Below are 8173 nucleotides of genomic sequence, written 5' to 3' on the forward strand. Positions count from 1 at the left end.
CGAAATTATGGATATTTTACAAGCATATTTCGAAAATAATAGAAATTACTGCATGCAGAGAAACGCCACCTGAAATCCTTCTGAATGCCACGCAAAGTGTCATACGTAGATGCCTCGAACAAAATGGTGCTCAATTTGAACAATTCCGTTGAAAAATGTTTATTGTTATTTTCATTGTTTGTACTAACGAATAAAAATAGTTTCTATGGCTACAAAAATGTCTTCATAAGTAATTCATGGCCTGTTAAGAATAAAGTTCTACTTGCTCCTAATAGAATTAAAAATTAGAATAACATTTAAACATACAGGGTGTGCTATATTTTTGAGGTCAGAAAAACATAATGAATCTAACTGTACCAAAAAACTGTATGTTGCTATTTAAAAAATAAAATTGACCCTTGACCCTTGCAAGGTAGGGTTGCTAAGGGCAACATTTTATATCCAGTTTATAGTACTTTTTGAATTCTTTAGTTTCATGAATCGCTTGTTGAAATCGGATTTCAAATAAGAGAGATACGAGCTGGCCGTTTTTTTTGTGATCACTCTGTATATAAAAAAAAAACTTGACAGTACAAGTAGGTAATAATTTCATTAAAAAAACTTCAAAAAATATTTACTCATCTACACTTATTGCATAATTATTTTCTCGCATTTCTCGTATTCACATTATTTTGTAGTGTTATAAAATATTTGCTTCCTTTATGCCATGTTTAATTTAATTTTTTACATTTATAATATCTAATTTCATTTCTTTTCTTTCATCAAACATTTTTTTGCTTTTATTCTTGCTCTCCCTTTCAACACAATACAACATATTGCAGAATGCAGATTATTCTAAAATTCTCTCTTTGCAGTTTTCTAGATTTCTCTCGTCTTTCTCTAGTCTCATATCAATATAAGCATAAGCTTTCATATCATTCTTTTCCCTTCTCTTCCACTGTCACAGCTTCTTACATTTTATCAGTTTTTATCTGATTGCAGTATTTCAACAAAACTTAACCCAACACCACATTATTTAATTTGTCTAAAAAGGAAAAACAAAAACAATAATAGTAGTTCTTTTTAACACTAATTTATTGCGTAGTCATCAGTAAAAGTGTAATAAAAACACTACAGGGAGATAAAGAGGCCACAGCTGAATATGTTATACTCCGTAATCTGAGAAAAAGTTAAAAAAAATTTTTTTTACTGCGGTTATTTTTCAAATAACTCTGTATCCTTGCAGGTTTCGTTAACTTTTGTTAAGCACATGTCAAGAGGTCATTGAGATATATAATATTGCTAAATATTGTTTACCTTAATTGATAATTAAAAAAGATATTCGGATATAAAGTTTTAATAGACGCACCCTGTATTGTTATAACCAGTGTTTTTTAAAATTTGGCGTCGAAGTTGGCGTTGAAGAGTCGATTGTGAATGCACTATACGGATAACGGATAACGGATCAGCTGTTTAAATCTTACGCTTTTACACGAGTGTTGTGTTCTCAATCGACTCTCCAACGCCAATTTCGATACCAAATTTTAAAAAACACCCATTATAACTGAGGAAAAGGATGCATTGCTTAACGAGAATGATAGTTGGATAGTGATCTAATCATTCGAGTTTTGCAATGGACCTTTCCTCACGTGTATTACATACTATTTTTTCCAACGTCGAGGATTTCGGTTTCTCTTGCATAGGTATTATCAATTATTTTTTTGTTCGACACTGTCAGAATTTGAGAATTTTCTCCTGTGTGAACGGATTTTGATAAATGTCACGACTTGTCAAAACGAAACGTCAAGCTAATTTTAAAGATTTTTTCGGCCTCCCAATCTGGGAAATATAGCGTTACCTTACACTTTAGGTCAAGGGAGGTGCGATTTCCCGTACAATGTCAAAAATTTCTAGTGGAATGTGGGAAAAATCTAGTGGAGTACGGGAAAAATGTGCGGACACCGTTGATGTATTCTTTTCACAGTTACTTTAAAATTAAAGTGTCCATACGTTACTTTAATTTAGTGTAAAAAAACACATTTCCCTGTATAATTTTTCCGATAAATGTGTTTGTTTAATTTATATCGATCGAAAAAGAAAATAATCGTAACAGGGAAAATACAACCTATTGCGTTGGCAGCTGTATATGTCAAAAAGTTTGACAATTGTCAGGTATTTCATAAATATCTGCAAAATAGCACAATAAAACAAAACCACAGAAGTTGATATATGGTTTTGTGTACCTACTTTATCCAGTACTAGCTGTTAGTGCTAAAGTGCAACTGGAAAATAAAAATCTACAAAACGTTCTAACCCTAAAATCTTGTATTCACCTGAAGAAAGATGATTCGGAAGTAGTGGTTAAGTACAAGACATTTTAATAATTTGCAACATTATTAACATAATTTATTTTGTAAAATTACAGTTGTAAACATTATTGTTACAATTCTCCACTTTAGAGAACAATGCAGAAACAATTTGGTAACTGTCAGCTTTATTACTTCTGGGTTGAATGTCAATATGTTGTACTGGTGCTTCTTTTACGGTACTGATGATGGAATTCTCAATGTTGGATGGTTACATTGGAAGCAACTGCTAAAAATTCAAGTAGATTAAAGCACTGTATCGAAGTTTGTGACACAACTCACCATTGTTTGAGGAGCTGTAGCTGCAACATAGTACATTTTGTTTTTAATGTTGAAGGAAGGCCATCAGTCATCACGAATCATTTTAGGAACTTCAATCTTGTGTCCATAGGGCAATCAAGGTTCAAATATTTGTCAATTTTATTTGAAATTGTTTTAATACCAATTTAACCTGACTTCCATATATTTCTTCACAGTTTCAACCCAGTTTGGATTGGTAATGGCAAACGATCTACAAATATTGGTTTTTGTGTCAGTTATCAATATAATATCTTCTCTTGACATTTTCCATTTTCAGAGTATATAACTCCTTTCGGAGACAGGCACCACAAACACCTATTAATAAAACTGTCTGTAATAAAATATGGTTTATTAAAAATTTGTGAATTAAAGAATAGTTATTACATACTTTCGTGAGAAAAAATTGTCCTATGTAACGTTGTTTCGAGTTTTGTGGTAATAATTCAGAATTTAGTCCTGCCACTAGTTGTACTGCCTCTGGTGTCACATTTAACTCACTCTGTATCATTTACTAGACATTTTTTTCACTCGATTAATACACCAAAATCATATTTTGAAGCACGACCGTGAAAATTTAGCCGGCAAATAATTTGTTAGGAAAAAAACAAATGAGCGGTCACGGTCGTCAAGGAATTGATTCCACAGCATTCGATTCTTTATTGACGATGTCAAATTCTACAATAAAATTAGTCTTGATTTTTAAAAGATTTAATATTTTGGTCAGCCGAAAAGTCTAATACAAATGTCGTACGGGACGTATTTTCCGGCCCGCCAACTAATCAGGCACTCGGCTGCGCCATCGTGCCCGAAACCAGTTGTCGTGCCGGAAAATTCACATCCCGTACTCTAATGTAAATAACTATTTTCTAACACTAATATCTTATACTGTTTCCATGGTACATTTGAGCTCACACCTTATGTTTCCCATAAAATACGCTTTTCTCTATAAGACACGTCGTCAATAGCAACGTATCTTATAGAGTCATAAAATACGCTCACACACATCATTCAAGTAACATTTTATTCATCGTTTTTACAGTAATTATCACAAAAGTGAAAAGTACAATTATTGAATTGGAACTGCCATATTAGCTTCGTGCTCTTGTTCCTAACATCTTCTTTTTTAACTTCTGCTGTTTCATCCAATGCAAGTGCCCGGCCATCGAAAATGGCAATCTTTACATTCTCTTCAAATGATTCTTGCCGTAGTGTGAATTAACTTTTAATGAAGTTCTACACGCTTACCCCATATCAAGAAAAGCCAAAATGACATCTTCTGTTACCTCCGTGATGCTTTTTTTATTGTTCCGGCCTTGAAACGAAACATACACCTTTTCGTATGCACTTTTAAACTTCATTGGTAACAAATTGCCCCTTTTTTCTTATTTCTTCTGGAACGTTTTGGCACATTTCAACGATGAAAATTGTTTTTTTCCAAATTTGTTGATATTATTACTATAGTACCCACGGCAACCTCCGCATTTTGTATATTGTGACGCGCCTCGAATAATTTCTGAATTTATTAAAATTTCTGATAAGATGTTAGCGTTAGAAAAAATCTTGAAGACAACGCGTGTTTTACAGCCCTTTCACAATGGCGTTAACGTTACGTCGATGTTAAAACGTTAATGTTAACGTTAGATCTAATTACGTGTATTTCAATACTTTTTATAAATTATTTCCGTTGGCTAATGTTAGAATGTAACGTTAAGAATCCAGAACATTTCTAGAACTAACGTTAACGCTAACAATATCATGCAACATTAATTTTCATCATAACGTCATTGTGAACGGTGCACTATGAAATACATGTAATTTTGAATTTCTAGATCTAACGTTAACATTAACGTTTTAACATCGACGTAACGTTAACGCCATTGTGTATGGGCCTTTATAGTTTAAAAATCTCGATCTATTAAATCCTCGCTCCCTGCGGTCGCTCTGATTAAAACTACGATCTCGATTTTTAAATCGTCTATAAAACTCTTGTTGCCTTAATAGCTATAAGCGATTTGGACCCTTTAAGGGGCTCGTCGAACAAAAAAAACGTTGTATTCAACTCTTGGGCCTTTAAAACACTCGTTTCACTCGCGTTTTAAAATGGCCCACTCGTGCCAAAAAAGGCCCAATTTACGCACGAACTCGTTAAATAAACTACTATTATACAAATCAACACAAAAGTAAAATTTGAGAATCACGTTACCATGGTCACAGTAAACAATAAAATTCAATTAATGAATGTCAAGCCGTGTTTTTACCAAAACTTGAATATTAATCAGAATTTACTAAACAAATAGTGATGGAAGTAGAAGATAGTGTTGAAGATTTACCAAATACTCCACCAGAAATTAAATTATAGTAATGCATATTAAAACTAATGTTCAACTCAACTTGCTGCTTAACGTTGAAATTATAATTTTTTCCAAAGTCGCAGTGAAGATTTTTGTGTTATTCTAGTTAGAAAAAATTTTACATTTCGTCTTGAAATAGAATGTTTTTACTACAATTAAACCGACACAAAGCACGTTATGAAGAACGTGTCAACTTTTGGCACCACGCAATTTTTCTCCCAAACCCCATCAATTAACGAGATCCGAAAACATCCACGGTTCACAGATAAATAATGAATCGCGCGCACGTTCACCATTAGCTTTAGATAAATTTGTTTATTTGTTAGGAAATGGAGGCTTTTTGCAGGAGCCGTATTAGCGGCCATCATATATGCAAGGCTTTTTAGCGCAGTAATTGGCCACCGAGCTTAAAGCTTTTAAGTCTGATAAAGCTTGCGCTTCAACCTTTATACATTTTTAAAAAGCCCCCGTAAAAAGGTGCGCCCTAATGCGATGTGGTGGGTTGTGTTTGGTGTGTATACACGGTGCGCTATTTTTGCCATCATGTGCGAATGTCGCTCTTAAAAGCCCTATCCCGCCAGGTAACGTCCCTGTCAATTTTTAATTCGGATTCTGTGCGGCGCTATGCGGACGAACCGTCGATACTTTGTCGATTGAAAAGCACACATCTAACGAGATTTGTTAACAATCGGGTAACGATAGAAGCGCAATAATATATGAATACGGCACATACATAAACAATGCCCGGTGCTTCATTGTGTGCATCAATAGCGAGCACCGCACAACAGATTGGGGGGCGGAGCGCCGCCCGGAAAAGAAACCAAACGTGCCGGTGGCGGTGGCGGCTCGTCAACGACAAACCCAAAAAAGTCAAATATAAATATGCACACAGGCATGTCTTAAGACAACAACACTTTGTTTGTTAAGTTTATTTGCAAAGTTTTAGTGTTGACAGTGCATGCAAACGTTTTCTTTTACAATAATTTTTCTGTACGTGATGTGGTTTAGAAAACACAATTTTGACAATAAGGGATCGCATTCGATTATAAAATATGTATCTCCTTTTGGAAGGATTAACAAGTAAACAGACCAACGACAATGTTATGAATATTGTAGGAAATCAATATTCTGTAAAAAAATATATCGGGTGTTCATTTAAATGTGTCCTCAAAGTTGGCATTGAAGAGTCGATTGTGAACGCACCACTCTTCAGTCTGCTGAGTAAAAACCGTGGAGGGAGAAAAGACTGGAGATGGCATTTCCTATGCTTCCCATGTTAAAAATCCGTATCCTCTAAAAGCACGTGCAACAACCTTTTATGACCCAGTCCACAATGCGCTAGATAAAGAAGCACAATGCGTGTGGAAGGAAGGCAAAGGAAGCCATTGGCCTAGCATCTATATTCAGAAACCTTTTATGACTCTGTAGTTTTCGCGGGCTGGTACACGTATTTGAATTAGTGCCATCTCCAGTCTTTTCTCCCTCCACGGTAAAAACACACACAACGCAAAAAGTGAGGTTAAATTTAAACAGTGATCTGTAACCCGTGGTGCGTTCACAATCGACTACTTTGAGGATAAATTTAAATGAACACGCGATACTTTCATCAGTTTGTTCCAAAAAATATCAATGATGCATCAATTTGACAGAATTTTGATATAAATAATTTGTCAAGTTTTGAACGTCAGACGAAATTTATAAAAATATTGATTTTATTGGAAATTAAAGCCATTTTCTCTAAATTCCAAACTTAAGAACTGAGAATTCTTCTTCAGTTAACAAATAAATTCGAGTTAATTAACTAAACCAAAAATTATTACATTTTTATGATAAAAAATAAAGTAGGTAGGTATGTATGTAGTTTTAAAATTAATAAATATTGAGTATTCTTTTTAGATCTGATCAAATAAATACATAGATAAAAAATATTTTATATTTGTCACTTTCGATTTTTTGTTAATTTCAGTCAATTTTGTATAAGATTTTTGCTACGATAAAGATTTTAGAAAGCTTATTCCCGTTAAACATCTGATCTACTCGTAGATTTAGATTTAGATAACAGTTCTCGGAGGAGACCATCCTCTTATTTTTGATTTCCCTACTTGAGAAATTACAACTGAAAAAAAATTATAAAAATGAAAATACATAAATGTAATTTCTAGCGATAAGTTTTGTTCCATTTCTGTTTGTAGTTTCCTCCTCGAAAGAACTCCACGGGCCGCCACTGCACAACACAGCGTAGCGGGATACAGGGTGAGCCGAGAGGGCCGCCGAGGACCTAGTGCTGCATGCAATTATATCGCATTTCATATGTAAAGTGGACATGATTATTATACACGGTGTCGATTTTATCTCCCACTTAGGCGAAGAGAGGACGGCAAGCGGAGGATTTTTAAGTGCTGCTCTCGTTTTACAACGCGGGGTTACTGTTACGCAGGCGGTTTTTAGCGATTTTTACAACGCGAAAAAACCACGCCAATGTTTGGCCGTGCGTTGTGCCAAATACTTCAATTATCCTTGAAGAAATTGATGCCGTCGTTCGTTTTCCCCCAGAGTGAATTTAGTCGGATGTCAGCCGTCCTTCCTGTGCTGCCTCTTCCCCGCTTCTTGTCGGACACTGCCCATCAGTCAGCAATGATTGAAAAATAAATTCAATTTTCTGTTCATCGCTTCTTCTCGACGAACTGTTCAATTCTTATATTATTGGCGACATTGCTCTGCAAAATACACTCATCCGATGTGATCTTTTCGAATCTCGATCAATCTTCAATTACGGAAAGAGTTTCTGTACCAGCAAAGACAATTCACGTGACCACTCAAAACTTTAATTGTTTTAACTGTAAAGTGTACGCCAGTTTAAATAATAAATACAAAAAGATTCGTCAATGCAAACCACACTGATAAAAATTTGAACCAACATGCTAATATGTTGCAAGCTAGATAACTGTCTGTTTATTATTATTATATGATGTAAGTTTGTAAAATCATTTCTTTTCTAAAACAAAGAGAAATTGAAATATTTAAAAAATCCAGCTTAAAATAGAATATCATTCAATGTGCGCTTTTCCTTTAATCCTGAAAATCAAGCTTGCAGCACGAGCCGTAGGTGAGTGCTATAATCATGCGAGTAGGTAATAGCCATTACACATGAGTAGAATACGATACTTTCTCTCCTAG

The 8173-nt window shown here is 34.5% G+C and overlaps 1 long non-coding RNA gene across 1 annotated transcript; it reads right to left on the bottom strand.

Annotated features, from left to right (window-relative positions):
• Window positions 1-2372: 2372 nt before the first annotated feature.
• On the bottom strand, window positions 2373-3505 carry LOC138133833 (uncharacterized). The gene is made up of 2 exons (XR_011160541.1): window positions 3034-3505; window positions 2373-2976 (listed from the first exon to the last, which is right to left on the bottom strand). It is a non-coding gene; the product is annotated as an uncharacterized lncRNA (long non-coding RNA).
• Window positions 3506-8173: the final 4668 nt, after the last annotated feature.

Source organism: Tenebrio molitor, chromosome 6 (assembly GCF_963966145.1).
Source record: "Tenebrio molitor chromosome 6, icTenMoli1.1, whole genome shotgun sequence".
Classification (NCBI taxonomy): domain Eukaryota; kingdom Metazoa; phylum Arthropoda; class Insecta; order Coleoptera; family Tenebrionidae; genus Tenebrio; species Tenebrio molitor.